The 15,256-nt window shown below is 42.9% G+C and overlaps 1 protein-coding gene across 1 annotated transcript in view; it reads left to right on the top strand.

The window, feature by feature from the left end:
- LOC136676365 (tenascin-like) overlaps positions 1-15,256 on the top strand; it is a 59,830-nt gene that overhangs the window by 1,050 nt on the left and 43,524 nt on the right. The gene's annotated exons all lie outside the window — the stretch shown is intronic.

The following is a 15,256-nucleotide window of genomic DNA, read 5'->3' as shown; positions in this document are numbered from 1 at the left end:
TTACCTGTGGGGCAGTGTGTGTGTGTGTGTTACATGCTGCAGGTGTGGTCAGTTGCCTGTGGGGCAGTGTGTGTGTGTATTACCTGCTGGAGGTGTGGTTAGTTAGCAGTGGGGCAATATGTTTGTGTGTGTGTTACCTGCTGAAGGCGTGGTCAGTTATCTGTGGGGCAGTCTGCATGTGTGTGTTACCTGCTGAAGATGAGGTCAGTTACCTGTGGGGCAGTGTGTGTGTGTGTGTGTGTGTGTGTTGCCTGTGGGGAACTGTGTGTGTGTGTGTGTGCGTGTGTTACCTGTTGGAGGCGTGGTCAGTTACAAGTGGGGCAGTGTGTGTGTTACCTGCTGGAGGCGTGTTCAGTTATCTGTGGGGCAGTGTGTGTGTGTGTGCTTGTGTGTGTGTGTGTTACCTGCTGCAGGCGTGTTCAGTTACCTGTGGGGCAGTGTGTCTGTGTGTGTGTGTGTTACATGTTGAAGGTGTGGTCAGATACCTGTGGGGCAGTGTGTGTGGGTGTTGCCTGTGGGGCACTGTGTGTGTTTGTGTGTATGTGTGTGTTGTCTGCTGGAGGCATGTTCAGTTACCTGTGGGGCAGTGTGTGTTACCTGTTGGAGGCGTGGTCAGTTACCTGTGGGGCAGTGTGTGTTACCTGCTGGAGGTGTGTTCAGTTACCTGTGGGGCAGTGTGTGTGTGTGTTACCTGTTGGGGGCGTTTTCAGTTACCTGTGGTGCAGTGTTGTGTGTGTTACATGTTGAAGGTGTGGTCAGTTACCTGTGGGGCTCTAAGTGTGTGTTGCCTGTGGGTAACTGTTTGTGTGTGTGTATATATGTGTGTGTGTGTGTGTGTGTGTGTTATCTGCTGGAGGCGTGTTCAGTTATCTGTGGGGCAGTGTGTGTGTGTGTGTGTATTACCTGCTGGAGGCATGTTCAGTTACCTGTGGGGCAGTGTGTGTGTGTGTGTGTTTTACCTGCTGGAGGTGTGGTCAGTTACCTGTGGGGCTGTGAGTGTGTGTGTGTGTGTTACCTGCTGGAGGTGTGGGCAATTAGCTGTTGGGCAGTATGTGTGTGTGTATTACCTGCTGAAGGTGTGGTCAGGTACCTGTGGGGCAGTGTGTGTGTGTGTTACCTGCTGAAGGTGTGGTCAGTTACCTATGGGCTAGTGTGTGTATGTGTGTATTACCTGCTGGATATGTGATCAGTTAGCTGTGGGGTAGTGTGTGTGTGCTACCTGCTGGAGGTGTGGTCATTTACCTGTGGGGCAGTGTGTGTGTGTTACCTGCTGGAGGTGTGGTCAGTTACCTTTGGGGCAGTGTGTGTGTGTGTTACCTGCTGAAGGTGTGGTCAGTTACCTATGGGCTAGTGTGTGTATGTGTGTATTACCTGCTGGATATGTGATCAGTTAGCTGTGGGGTAGTGTGTGTGTGTTACCTGCTGGAGGTGTGGTCATTTACCTGTGGGGCAGTGTGTGTGTGTTACCTGATGGAGGTGTGGTCATTTACCTATGGGCTAGTGTGTGTGTGTGTGTATTACCTGCTGGATATGTGGTCAGTTAGCTGTGGGGTAGTGTGTGTGTGTTACCTGCTGGACGGTCCAGACCTGGCCCAGACAGGGGCAGCAGCAGCTGGTTTGTGTTAATGCTGTTCTTTAGTCCCCCTCTTGGGGGGCTGTCAGCTGCCAGCTTCTTTCCTTCTTTCTTCATGTGTTGGAAACAGGATCTTGCCAGCTCAGGACATCATTGTGGGGGAAACGTCTGCGTGTGTCAGTGTGTGTGTGTGTGTGTATGTGGGTAGGCATGTGTGTTTGTGTGTGGGGAAGGGTGGGTTTCAGGTTGAGAGTGATTTTAGAAGGAGGGGGTGTCTGTAAAGGATCGCCTGGATGTCTGGGCCTTGAGCTGCATGGAAGTTCTTTGTAAAGTTAAGAACTGGACAGTGTGGAGGAGTACACCCTTGTGCACTACTTAGGGGTCCTAGGTCAGTGACAGTTGAGTAAGCAATAAATGGGTATAATTTAAACGAATGACACTACTCATTAGCAGACTTTTATCCATACAGAATAGTGTATGTAGCTGTGACTATGAAAAATACCTTGGTGATATTTAACTTAACTTACAATTAAGGTGTTTCACTACGTATAATGTAGCAATACATATGCATATTACATAGTAATACATCACGATTCATTTGAATGCTGCTTTTCTCTGGTGTTATTGACACTCCAGTCCCCAGTTCTCATTAAAAGGGCTACGTTATACCTGCCAACAGCTGCCTTGGCACAGCGTGTAAATGTTTTATGATCTGAGTGCTATGTGGAGGGTATACTCTGACAGTGCCACTCAGAATAAAGATGAGTGAGAAAGTAGCCTTTGTTTGAACAGCTGTTAGTGTTAGCGCTAGCTACTCCTGGCTCCTGTTAAAGCTCTAGGAGCAGCTGTTTGGAGCAGAGTGGGCTTCACTGGTGCGGTAGAGATTCCTCTCATTTTAGAGCCAGTATATCTGTCTGTCAAGAAGCTCCTACAGAGCACCTGGTGCACAGAGTGGAAAGAGGGGGATACGTTTTATTCTGTTCCTTCAGTACTTCTTCTTTCTCTCTCTCTCTCTCTCTCTCTCTCTCTCTCTCTCTCTCTCTCTCTCTCTCTCTCACACACACACACACACAGAGTCTTGCTCTCTCTCCCTCTCTTTCTGTCTCTCTCTCTCTCTCTCTCTCTCTCTCTCTCTCTGTCCCCATTATGTCTTGTATTTTCTCACACTCGTGCATATTACTATCTTTAGGGATTCAATTGATCGCTGTCTCTAGTTCTCTTTCTCTCTTTCTCTTTCACTCTCTCTCTCTCTCTCTCTTTCTCTTTCTCTCTTTCTCTCTCTCTCTCTCTCTCCCTCTCTCTCTCTTTCTCTCTATCTTTCTCTCTCTCTCTCTTTTTCTCTCTCTCTTTCTCTCTCTCTCTCTCTCTCTCTCTGTCTCTCTCTCTCTTCCTCTCTCTCTGGATATAAATATACTTTGATAAGCCATATCATTAAAACCACCTTGTTTCTACACTCATGGTCCATTTTATCAGCTCCACTAACCACAGAGGTGCACTTTGTAGGTATACAGTTACAGACACTAGTCCAAGGTGAATCAGTCATTTGATGCTGTTGGCTGTGTAGTTTTGCTTGGTGGATTATTTTCAGTCCAGCAGTGACTTTGAGGGGTATAAATACTCAAGCAGTATTCCTGTGACTGATCCACTTGTACCAGCACAACACACAGTAACACACCACAACCACCACATCAGGGTCTCTGCAGCACTGAGAATGACCCAACGGCCACATATTACCAGCTCTGTGTGTATTTATTTGGGAAGGTGTGGGTTGGATCCTGGCCTTTGTAGAATAGGGCAAAGCAGGTCTAAAAGGTTTGCAGATCAATGCTTTTTACTGTGGCTATTCCACAAGCAGAATTCAATATAGATCATGCGGGGTGTCTATAAATATGTGGACATGCAGCTTATATGACAAAGGCTAGATCACTGTAAGAAGTAATAAAAGCCCAGTCTGTTTGTAGGTAACTTTATTAACAGTGTCTCACAGTAGGCCCAGACGGACAGGCCGTGGTCATTAATACACTCCATAAACAAGCTGCCTTTTCTCTTCTAAAAATGGCCACACAGACACATTCCAACTGGTTCCTATGAATCAGCGAACAAAGATTCCCTCAATACACTCCAGTGTGTAAAAGTCCCCCCACAAGCTCCAGATGGCTGTAATGTGTGTCTGATGCTAATGTACGAGCTCTGAGGTCTAGGAAAAGTGACCAGGCTTATGGCCAGTTATCTCCACTGGTGGCGTCCAAGAGATGAGCACATGTGTCTGATTCGGCAGAGACCGAGAACAACTTGAAATATATTCCTAGTCACCATATCTTGTGCGTGCCTTTACATGATAATATACACAGCCAGTTCGCATAATTTAGAAACAATCTGCTGCAGACGATCTATCTCGCCAGCATGTCCTTCCAAATGGAATAAATATACTTCAAATATTAGCAGCCCAGACATTCAGAACATTTCTGTGTTATCACTGGTAGTTGTTTCATGAACACAAAGCAAGCTTCTGTCCAGTGCTTTATGAAATCTATACAAATTGGCTGTTACATCCATCCATTCATTATCTGTAAGCGCTTATCCAATTCAGGGTCACAGTGGGTCCAGAGCCTACCTGGAATCATTGGGCGCAAGGCAGGAATACACCCTGGAGGGGGCGCCAGTCCTTCACAGGGCAACACACACACACACTCACACATTCACTCACACACTCACACCTACGGTCACTTTTGAGTCACCAATCAACCTACCACAGTGCCGCCCATTTGGCTGTTACATGCACAGAGAAATTCACAGAAACAGTGCTGTAAACGGTTGTGGGAGAATGTTACCCAGTGGGATGGCAAAAATAAATAAAATAAAAAATCCACCAGCTTTCAACATTACGGTTAGGGCTAGGGCTAAGGTTGGGATTAGGGCTAAGTTTAGGGTGAATGTGGAGAATGTGCTATATGTGGTTCTATATGACCCCAAAAAGAGTTTGTTTACTGTTACAATGTCAAGCTTGTTATAACAGAAGAACCATTTTTGGTGCCATTTATTATCTTTTTCTAAAAGGTGCTATAGAGAACCCTCTACAGCATATTCTCCATCAATGTGAAGAACAACTTCATGATGCAAATCACCCTTTAATCATGCAAAAGGTTCTTTGAGTGTTCAGGGTTCTATAAAAGACGATTCTCTTTACCAAAGAACCCTTTTCAAAGGTGTAGGGTTAGCATAAGGTTTGGGGCTAGAATTAGGGAACTAGGTTTAGGATTAAGAAACTAGGGTTAGATGGTTAGAGTTAGAGAACTAGTGTTAGAGGGTTAGGGTTAGAGAACTAGGCTTGGAGAACAAGGGTTAGGGTTAGAGAACTAGTGTTAGAGGGTTAGTGTTGGGATAAGTCTGATTCCTCATGCTGGGTAGCTACCGGAAATTCATGCATCCACTATATCTCGAACACACACAGATGTAGAGCAGGGTTCAATAGCTTGAATGGATGGCACTATTTGACATGGCAAAAAACAAAAAATGAGACCACTCTTCAACGTGGACCTCCGCTGCAATAAAAAGAAAAAAGAAACGAAACAGATGTCCCTTCATCACAGCCAGCACATTCCTGCTGCCGGAAAAGCAGGCCGTTTTCTGCCAGGGTGGAAGCAGTGGAGTTCATTCTGGACTATGGGGTTTTCATCAAATCATATTTCTTTTGCTGAAATGAAAAAGGAACGTTTTAAGCCGTCGAATAAACCCTTGAATGGCCGTACTGTAAATGAACCTCATTAGCATAAGCATGCAAGATGCGTTTAAACTGGGGCTTAGAAAAAGGCTTAGTGAGATTTTAAAGCAGCATGTGTTTCCTGGCATTTCCTCAGTATGAACAAAGCGTCCTCTGGGGAGTTCCTTGTCTGACGAGTGCCACACGTTCACCGTGGAGCATGGTTTTCATCAATGTACACTCCTCAGGGTTCAGTATCGGCGCTCCCTGCTGTGGAGCTGTTCACTCTTGCTGCAGTGCAACTACAACGGAGCGACCAGGACCAAGGACAGAGAAAGTCCTCCAGCGAAGAAACATAAAGCCATAAGCTTACATAGACTGGAGGAGCGGACAGCAGGGTCCTCGTCTCACCACGTCCCCACTCTGCGGCCTGGACATTTCTGAGGTCTGCGGTTCTGCTTAGCCGCTATGTCTGCTGCCTTTGTCAAAGGAGGTCGACAAAGCCGAGGCTAACTGGATACACTCCGCTCCTCTGGAAAGGATTTACACTAGAGCTTAGAACCTTTCTGTGAGGTTTCGATGACATTCCACCACAAGAGCATTGGTGTGGTCAGGTGCGGATGCTGGATGAATAGGTCTGGATCAATCCCAAAGTACTGCACAGAGCAACATCACTCATGAGAATGCAATCTGTAATGGAACTGAGGGTAAGAGATTTAACAAGAACTGGCAGGGAACTGTTGCACAGCTTCTTCAAACCTTGGTTCCTCTATGGCACTGTTGTTCCACTCAAACATCACTTAATATACATGACTTTTTTAAGGGAACAAGGAAAAAGTGGTAAATTCCATGATGCAAAATAATAATAAAAAAAGAGTTCAGACATATTTGATATATTTGCTTGGCTTCCCTTCCAGGGGTTCATTGCTCTCCAGGACAACCACCAGAGGCCTTCACTCCCAGGGTCCTCACAAAGGACAGAGATAAAGAGAACCTTGAGAATGTTCACTGCAGCAGGCCATAAAAAGGGAAGCTTGGTGGTGTTATTATGGCTGTTGGCAGAAATAGGGGGTAAAGAGTGTTGTAAAGGGCTCATATGAGGCTGCCCTTTTGGCTGCTCTAGAGGTCAGGATAATAAAGGTCAGGTCACCGGGGCTAACAGTGTAAAACCAAACTCCCAGCTGCCCCATGTGGGAAGAGCAGAAAGGTTAGTCTGGGTTTCAGGGTCATAGCTAGTGCCGCCTGGATCTGTTTCATCAGGCGCTCTTAGAAAACGCAGTCTGTGGCAGTGGTTAATAAAGCATTATTTATTTATTATTATTATTAACTTCTTTCCTTTAGTGCTGTTTGGACTCAAGTTTTATAAAATATATAGAATGTTGCTGTGCACTACCCGGCCTTTGCGATGCTAACTGATTTTGACAAGGACCATCTCAAACATGCTGTTATTACTTCACACAATGTCTCATCTTTTTGTTGCAAAAGCACACACCATAAACAGTGAGGCAAAGACAGGGTGTCGCACACGGTGTGTGTCAGCAAAGCACAGGCTGGGGATATCCCAAACCTCGAGAGAATGAACAGGATGTGTAAAATACAATGATCCAGTCTGGTTTTCAGTTTCATTTGTACATGTTTGACTAATAGTCCATTCCCAGCATTTATACTATGTGTACAAAATGTAGTTCCCTATTTCAGGATGTACACAGGAAATTCAGTCAGATGCCCAGTGATAGGAATCAGTCTGAAACCTGCCACTAAACCTAACCCTGACCCTAAGCCTAACTCAGACATTTAAAAATGTAGCAACAGCAGGAAGTTCTCCTGTGTGACGCTCTCCCACAACAATTTACAGCAGTGTTTCTGTAATTCTTCAAGTTCGTGACAGGATTTAATCAAACTGAAACAATCATGATTGCAAAATAACTACAAAATCACAACTAATCATAGCGATGTTTTGTGTTTTACAAACACCTAGCCTGCTCACTTCGTATTAAATGTATACTGTGTATATTGCGTACTGTTGTGTATATTATGTATTAATTATCTGAGATCTTGTTGAGGGCTGTGTTTTCTGTCTGTTTTCTCTTTGTCAGTTGTGTTGTATTTATTCTTAACTGACACATTTACATGTGATTTTGGGTGTTTACCCCTATAGCCGTCTCATTGGATATCACAATGCTTCCTGAATGGCTTCCAAACTCCATTTTTGTTTATTTTAAACACTGATTCATACAAAACTGCAATATCAAATTAATAAAAATAAATAAATAAATACATTTACAAATCACTTTTACAATGGATTTATTACAAGTGACAATATGTATCTTATTCATTCGCCTTTCTGCTTTCCGAGATGTAAAAATGCTCAGAGCTTTTTAATGCGACTATAGATTGACTCCATTCTCCCTTCACACCACCAGAGTACACACTGCATCAATCGCTTCATAAAGAGTAGATCCAGAGTGAAATCAGGCTACAAATTGCCTGGCTAAGAGAATCATTTTATTATTTTACAGCGCTGTCGCATGGTATTCCTAACACTCTGCTCCTGTCCAACCACTGCCAGATCCGGACGTCTGTGCAAATTTGCTGTAATTGACTTGGAAAGTCTTGATTAACTTCCCTATGGAGGAAACCACTTCTGTGCTATCTCAGGCTTCACAGTGACATGCCCCAAAACTTTCCATTTGCCCTTAATCAGCATGGTCACACTCGTCCTTGGCAATGTCACTCTAGCCCTGCTCCATTCCGCTTAGTGTGGAAGCTGCTATTATAAAGTGTGGCGATGGCAGTGAACCCATGGACCTCTCAGAGCAGTGTGAACACAGCTATCTCTGCCCATCCACCCCCTTATCATGCTCTCGCTCACACACACACACACATACACACACACACACACACACACACACACACACACACAAGCCCTCCTATCATTGCCATCTGAGCCCCCAGCATCATTAGAGCTCTATAAATGGGGCTTGATTGACATGAAACCCGGCCTCTCTGTGCCAAACCCAGCCTCCACTGACTTTCAATTATCGGTCAACATGTAATCGTACGCTTCTCCTGAGCAGAGGGAAAACACCGCCTTTGGGTTCGCAACTGTGAAAACAGTGGAATACTTTTACTTAGTTTCTCGGGTTTGTATTTCTTGGGAATTAGATCACGGAGATGTGTTGGAATGAGATTTGAGCCCTGGAAGTTCACAAAAAAATCAAATAGCATTTTCAGTAATTACTTTTTTAATGCCATTTTACTTGAAATGAATTAATAAATGTGTTTGCTTAAGCTCCAGTTGCTGCCCATTTTCTCTGCCACCCACCTCACAGCCTTGAAGTCACGGACCACTTTCTGTGACATTTAAAGGCTCTTTGAGCTTCTCAGTGTGTGTGTGTGTGTGTGTGTGTGTGTGTGTGTGTTTGTGAGTGAGTGAGCATGATTGTCATCGTCACAGATATTCATTTGCTGGGATCCTGGTCACTGGAGCCAGACAGAGCTTCAAATGACTGCCTTTGAAGTGCACACTGGCCAAGCAAAATAAAGAGCCAAGGAGGAACTGCCACTCGCTCTGAAAAGGCTTGTTTGGAGCCATTGGACAGTTACAGCATCCAGCCATAAGCTAAAGCTCAGCATCCAACAATCTCCTAGACCTCTCCTATGTCTCTCCTCTCAGCAGCATGCCTAGCGCAGAGAGCGGGATTGACCCATCTATTGATTACGAGGTTAGGGAAGATATAGAATGTTGGCAGATTCCCAGCCGAAACCAGGACCTGAAGTGTGTGTATATGTGCTGTTCAGCCAACTGTGATCATGTAGATTATTTTGTTAATTAACTTAGTTATTCATTTGCTCAGATATGATTCTGGAGAAATTGCTTTATTTAAAAAAATGGAATATACCACTTTACTGACACTGCTTGTTGATTTGTTCATTGTTCTCCACTGAGAAATCTCCTGTGTATTGTAGGTATTGCCAGTTCAAAGCTGCGTTTACGTTATGAGGGACATAGTTCATCCTTCACAGGTGTACACATGAATGTCTGATTCCCAGCCTGAAAATTCAGCCTTAAAAGAACACCATGTAATGTTTTTGTCTTAAATTGAAAGCTCCTGAATCATCGTGATGCTCCATTGACCTGTAATATGGAGAACAGGGCCTCTGTCGTTGCTATTTTGACTCTGAACTAAAGAAACAGGACTATGTCACTTATGGTTGGAAACCACCCCCCACCCCAACTGGTTTCAGTACAGTGCTGTAAAATTGAACTACACTAGGGGGAGCCCCAAGTGCAAAAAATAAAAAAATAAAATAAAATGCTTAGTATTCCTCTGACTCTAACCATCGCTACATTAATCATAAAGCAAGCCTTTCCCTAAACCTAACCCTAAACATAACTCTATAACTCTAAACCCTCTGGTGTCATGTTCTTCCACAATGGTTTACAGTGGTGTTTCTATCATTTCTTTTGGAAACATGTCAGAGAGATAGTGGACCAGTGGAGCTTGCTTAGTGATTGTAAAATAACCACGGATCATAACAAATCATGAAGGGGGAATGTGAGGAACATCTGGGCTGCTTCTTTTCATGCTGTATGTAGTAATCTGTGGAGATCCTGTTGGCTAATACAGTACATTCCACTCTGATCCAGATGTTAGTTCTACATTTAAATCTAAATTTAAATGTAACTTTGATACAAAGCATCACACAAAGCCTAGCCATGACCCTCCACCACACAGGAGTGTGCATTACTGGTTGTGTGTGTGTGTGTGTGTGTATTACAGGTTTTAGGTGAGATACCAGGCTGGGGTGATAGATCACACTGTTAGAATAGATTGGGTGTAAAGCTCAGTACTTGACTTTTCTCACCTGGATAGACGTTCTTAGCTACAACAGCGTGGCCAGTGTAGCATTTTAAAGTGGAAATGTAATATTGCAGGGCAATTCTAAATTCCAACTCTTAGTCATCATTGAACTGGACTTTTCTCAGTATTCTGTAATATTTCTTCTTCCTCACAACCTTTCCCACAAAGGCTGGAGATGCCATAGTTTCCAAAAGTAGTATTATGTTTATAAAAGAAAGTAATTGAAGGGAAGAGGTAATGGAGTGAGAAATCTGACAGACCGATCCTCTGTAAATAAAAGAAGAGCAGAAGGAGCAGAAACACAAAAAGGATGCCAAATGAACCATAGCATTTCTCTGCTCATCACTCAGGGAGGTGATAACTTCCAAATCCATTTATGAACCACAGCTGGAGAAAGCACTCGCTTGCTGTGCCATCGATCCAGACACACACACAAACACACACGGGAGGACTGTTCTTGTGAGCTCTCCAGGAAATCTATCTATCATTTTGTTTAATGAGTAGAAATCTCAGTCATAGCGTTGGCTTCAGCAACATTATCTGTGATTGTGACCTCAGAGAATGGCAGATCAATAAAAATCTGCTCAAGCTATTCACCCAAGAGTGAGATAAGTAGGCCTCGAATATCTGAGGGGTATTTAATTATGACTATTTCACACATTTCTTCACACATTTTAGTTCTGTCAACCGGTTCTTCCTGCAAACATTCACACTGACTAACTCAGATCGCAGAGTGAGGAGGTGATTCTAATATTGTCTTTTCAACTCTAATATGATGGGGTTTATTAAGTGGAAATCTCATTAAAAACAAAATTCTCTGGAGCACTGCAATAGACCAATACTCTGTGGTTCTCTAAAAAAATGTTTAAAATGTTGTGCATTCTTCTTAAGAATGGGTTTGGAGATTTCCTATGCAAAGGTTTCAGCTGGGTTTAAATTGTTATTACAGATAACAAAAACTCTCTACACTCTGTAGTAACTGTATAATAAGACAGTAAGAAATCTAAGACTTCTTTATTTATTTATTTTTATTTTTTCTGGGTTTAAGGTTTAAGAAACTTTCAAAATGTAAAGGTCTTATGCCTAGAAGGTACCACTTTAAATACCTTTCTATAATAACTATGAAAACCAAAAAATGTAACTTCATGTATTTGCATGATGTGTACTATTGTGGTCCATCTTTAACTGTGAACCCATTGTTGTTAATTACATTGTTGTTGCATGTATTTTTACTGTGTAGTTAAACAGTTGAGAGAAAACATGAGAGAAAACATAAAGCAGAACCCCAGAGCTGTGCATTCAAACCAAGAACCATTTTGGAAGCACTATTTGTAGAAATGTAGCACCGAGTAGATTTAGGAGAGACCTCTTCAGCGATTACAGTGTCAGTGCATTTGTGTGGCGCCTCAGAAGGAGAATTGAGTCTCCAGACAATAGCAGTTCACTCAGCACTGCACGCGACCCACATTAAGACCGTGTCCCAGAGAAGACTGGAGCCATTCTGTCATGGGTGACCTACAAAACTAAGCAGCCTTGATGATTTCATACAAATGAACTGAGAGAAAGTGAAGGAAGCCTGTGCTTAATATATTTCTTATATACCAGTGTTTATTATATTTGAATAACTATTAATGTTAAATGAAGCAGCATGACACCTTTGTGTGTTTATATATATTCCAGGTAGTGTTCACTACATGCATATGAATGCCAACCAATCCTCACATCAATGTTCCAACATGTCATCCAAAGCTTTCCCAGAGAAGTAGAAGCTGTTATTGGAGCGAAAGTCTAAAAACAAACCCCTATTAATGCCATTGCTTTCAGTAGAAATGGTGGAAGAGCAGGTGTCCACCAATGTTTGGTCATATAGTGTATTTCTGGCTCAAGTTCTGGCATCAGAACTGTCATCAAAGCTGTTTCCCTCACTGTAAAGCTTTCCAAGATCATCAAAATACAGCACTCAGAAATCAGATCAAGAAAGAATCTGATTATTCAACGTGTGCAATATATTCCCCCCATCTGTGTCCTTCCAGTGTTTCAGAACCATTTCTATAAATCCAGGAAAGATTGATCTTCTGTGAAATGTCTGTCTTGATTTTCCAGTAGCCAGTAGTTCTTATCTGAGGTATGTAATCACCTGAGAGTGCTAAGCCCTATCATCAATCATCAGCCTTTGAGAACAGATTCAAAAATTGCCCCCTGTAGAAAACACAAGCAAAAATCTCATCTGTGGGATATGAGCGCTGGTAAAGCAATCACTGAGGAAAAGCATATTCCGAGATATTTCCATTTCCGCTGGATTTGGGCTTCAGACAAGAGCAGTTTTGGTAAAAAAGGTACTGTATCTTTAGGAGAAGTATAAAGCCAGCTGGACCTGAAGTGGATTCACTCGTCCAAAATTGCGGCAGACTTTCATTTCCCATCAGCTGGGTTTGTGTATGTGCTTTGAGGCGGTGGTGGTTTCCATCTGCCCGTTTCACAAGCTGCCGGGGCAATTCCAATCTAATTTATAGCAGCTATAGGGACACTGATAATGTAGTTGTGTGATGCCACTGAGAGTGGTTTATTTTATTCACGCATTATTGAACTTTACCGAAAATGACTTTGCAATCCTATGCTCTCAGCAAATTCCATTTAAAGTTTTCGCCTCTGGTCTTTAAAGTCATAAACCAGGCCTCAGTGTGAAGCTGCAGATAGTGAACTGTCTGCAGTGTAATTGTTTGGTTGTTACGATGCTTCAACAGCAACTATTCATCACCTTGTTTACCGCTGATTCAACAAACTGCAAGTTAAGGGAATAATCTGCTTTATTACACATGACGGTGGCTGGGTCTCATTAACTTTAGCACTTTAGCGCTGGGCTTATAACGGCTCATTAAAAGGTAGCATTTGTTCTCTGTGTGAGGTAGAGACTTCTGCCACTCAGCTGCCACAGTCAACACTCAGGACTAGCCCAACACTGGACTAATTTAGCTTAGTTGTGCTAAATATATGTTCAGCCCCAAGTGCCATTTCCCTCGCGTTAGACACATGGCAACCAACTGCCTCAGTTTAGAGTCTGAGAAAGTAGTAATGGGGTATTAGAGAGCTGCCCTGTCCATCTAAAAGTACCAGCAACAAACAGCATTAGCATACTGCCCTGGACCGTGTTCTTTATTGAAGGAGATCCAAAAAAGGAGGACAGATGGAAAAAAGCATTAGCCCTTTCCAGGTTTTCATTCATAACCGCTGGACTGCCTTCCACAGCCCAAGCTAACTCCTTCCTGGCTCCACCAAATGACTTTCTACCTTTATTCCAGTGATTTCTTTATCATTCCCCAGCTACTCTTTCTCTTTCAGGTTATTCATCTGTCAACGCAGGTCAGTTTTGGCCAGAGGTTTGAGGCAGTGGTGGAGACTGTGTTCCCAAAGAAACGTCTGGGGCCTTCAAAGTGTCGTTTTCTTTCAGATTCTTGTGGCAACAAGCCAGAATTTAAAGTGAAAAAGCCAGCTATCCACCCAGAACTAAAACCTTCGTATAGTGGCTCAATGCAATTTTCTGGCTATTTTGTTGATTTAATCCTTGGGTTGCAGGGTGGGGGTCGTCCTTGACACCCTCAAGGGTCCAAATCGCAAGCCTCCCATCAGCAGGATGCTTTAGCGCTCCATTACAGGGGGGAGGTGTAATCAGGGACGGGCTTCTGCAGGCGTGGGATTCCTCTCAATCCTCTTCATCTGTCAGCTCTGCTGATCACACGTCAAGGCGGTTCTCAGGATATTACCTGCTACACACTTCACTAACTGTGACTGTAACTGACTGTCAGACCTCTGCTCTGTCACAGACCCATGAGGATTCAAGATCCATTTACTTCACTCTTTTTGAACCTATTCACATTTTTGACAAAAAAAAGAAAAATCAAGAAGATTGGTCAAACATCACAGAGTAGTATTTCTACAGTGGTATATGCAAGTAGTTTATTGACTCTATAAAGGTATAAATTCCTGAGCCTGGAAAGATTCAGTTTGATTAAGATTCCAAAAGAACAGATGACAGTAACAGAAGCAGAATGTGACTCGAGGGTTGCAAGGTTAGCAGTCAGACTGACAGTCGGGTTGGGAACGTCATGTCAATGCTCTGATACACTGTCAGAAAAACAGCTCACTGTGGGGGTAACCTCAAGGGTACATTTATGTACCTTTAATTAGGGAGCATAATTGTACCTTATTGTATTATAATTGTATATTTTACAGTTGTGTTGATTTCATACGCCTCATTTCATCTCCAGGACACAATTCTATAATGAAAGACTACAAATATTCACCTCTCCTTCTGGAGAAGAGAATGTAATGCACCCTTAGGGAACACAACTGGACTTTAACACCACTGCTGTAGCTTTAAACATACATTTACACTGTTTGTAGCTTCAGTGACCAATAATGTACCTCTACCGTACCTGTTTTTCTTTTTTTTTTTTGAGGGGGTACCTGTACAGCACCTTTTATTCTGAGTGTACTCACTGTAAACACACACAGCGGAAAAGGGATCAGTCTTGTCTACACCGGACATTTATACACAGTCAACTGCTGAGGGGTTGGGTTTGTTGGAAGTGTTTGGTGCAGCACAATTAAAAATAATTTTTATAAGACCCGTGAGAGTGCCGAGAGTCACTGCCTACAAAACTACTCCAAATATGCCATAGAATAAAATTCTGAACTCCATAGTGCTGTGCACAAGCACCTTTTTATTTATTTTTTTCAAAAGTTAAAGCCACAGCATAATGACCTACAGTCCAGGAACACAGGACTGAACTCCAACTGACTGCATCCTTGTGAGGCATTTCTTTAAAAGTCGCCTTGAGCCATTGTTGATGAATGGAACACAACGTAGAATTTTTCTTTACGTTATAGCATCAAAATCATTGTGATGTTTCAGAGACCTATAATAGGCAAAATAAAAAGCCTCTGTCATTGCTACTCTGGGCTCAGCACTGCAGAAACTGCACTATGTAACTATGTAAACATCAGATTAAAGAAATTGAACTCCTCCTCTCCCTTAATTTCAGGACGGTGCTGTAAAAGTGAATTACACTCTGCAATGGTAGGGGGCGCCCAAGAGCCAATTTTCCATGGTGTTATTTT

Source organism: Hoplias malabaricus, chromosome X2 (genome assembly GCF_029633855.1).
Source record: "Hoplias malabaricus isolate fHopMal1 chromosome X2, fHopMal1.hap1, whole genome shotgun sequence".
Classification (NCBI taxonomy): domain Eukaryota; kingdom Metazoa; phylum Chordata; class Actinopteri; order Characiformes; family Erythrinidae; genus Hoplias; species Hoplias malabaricus.
This window is presented reverse-complemented; position numbering and strand designations above follow the sequence as displayed.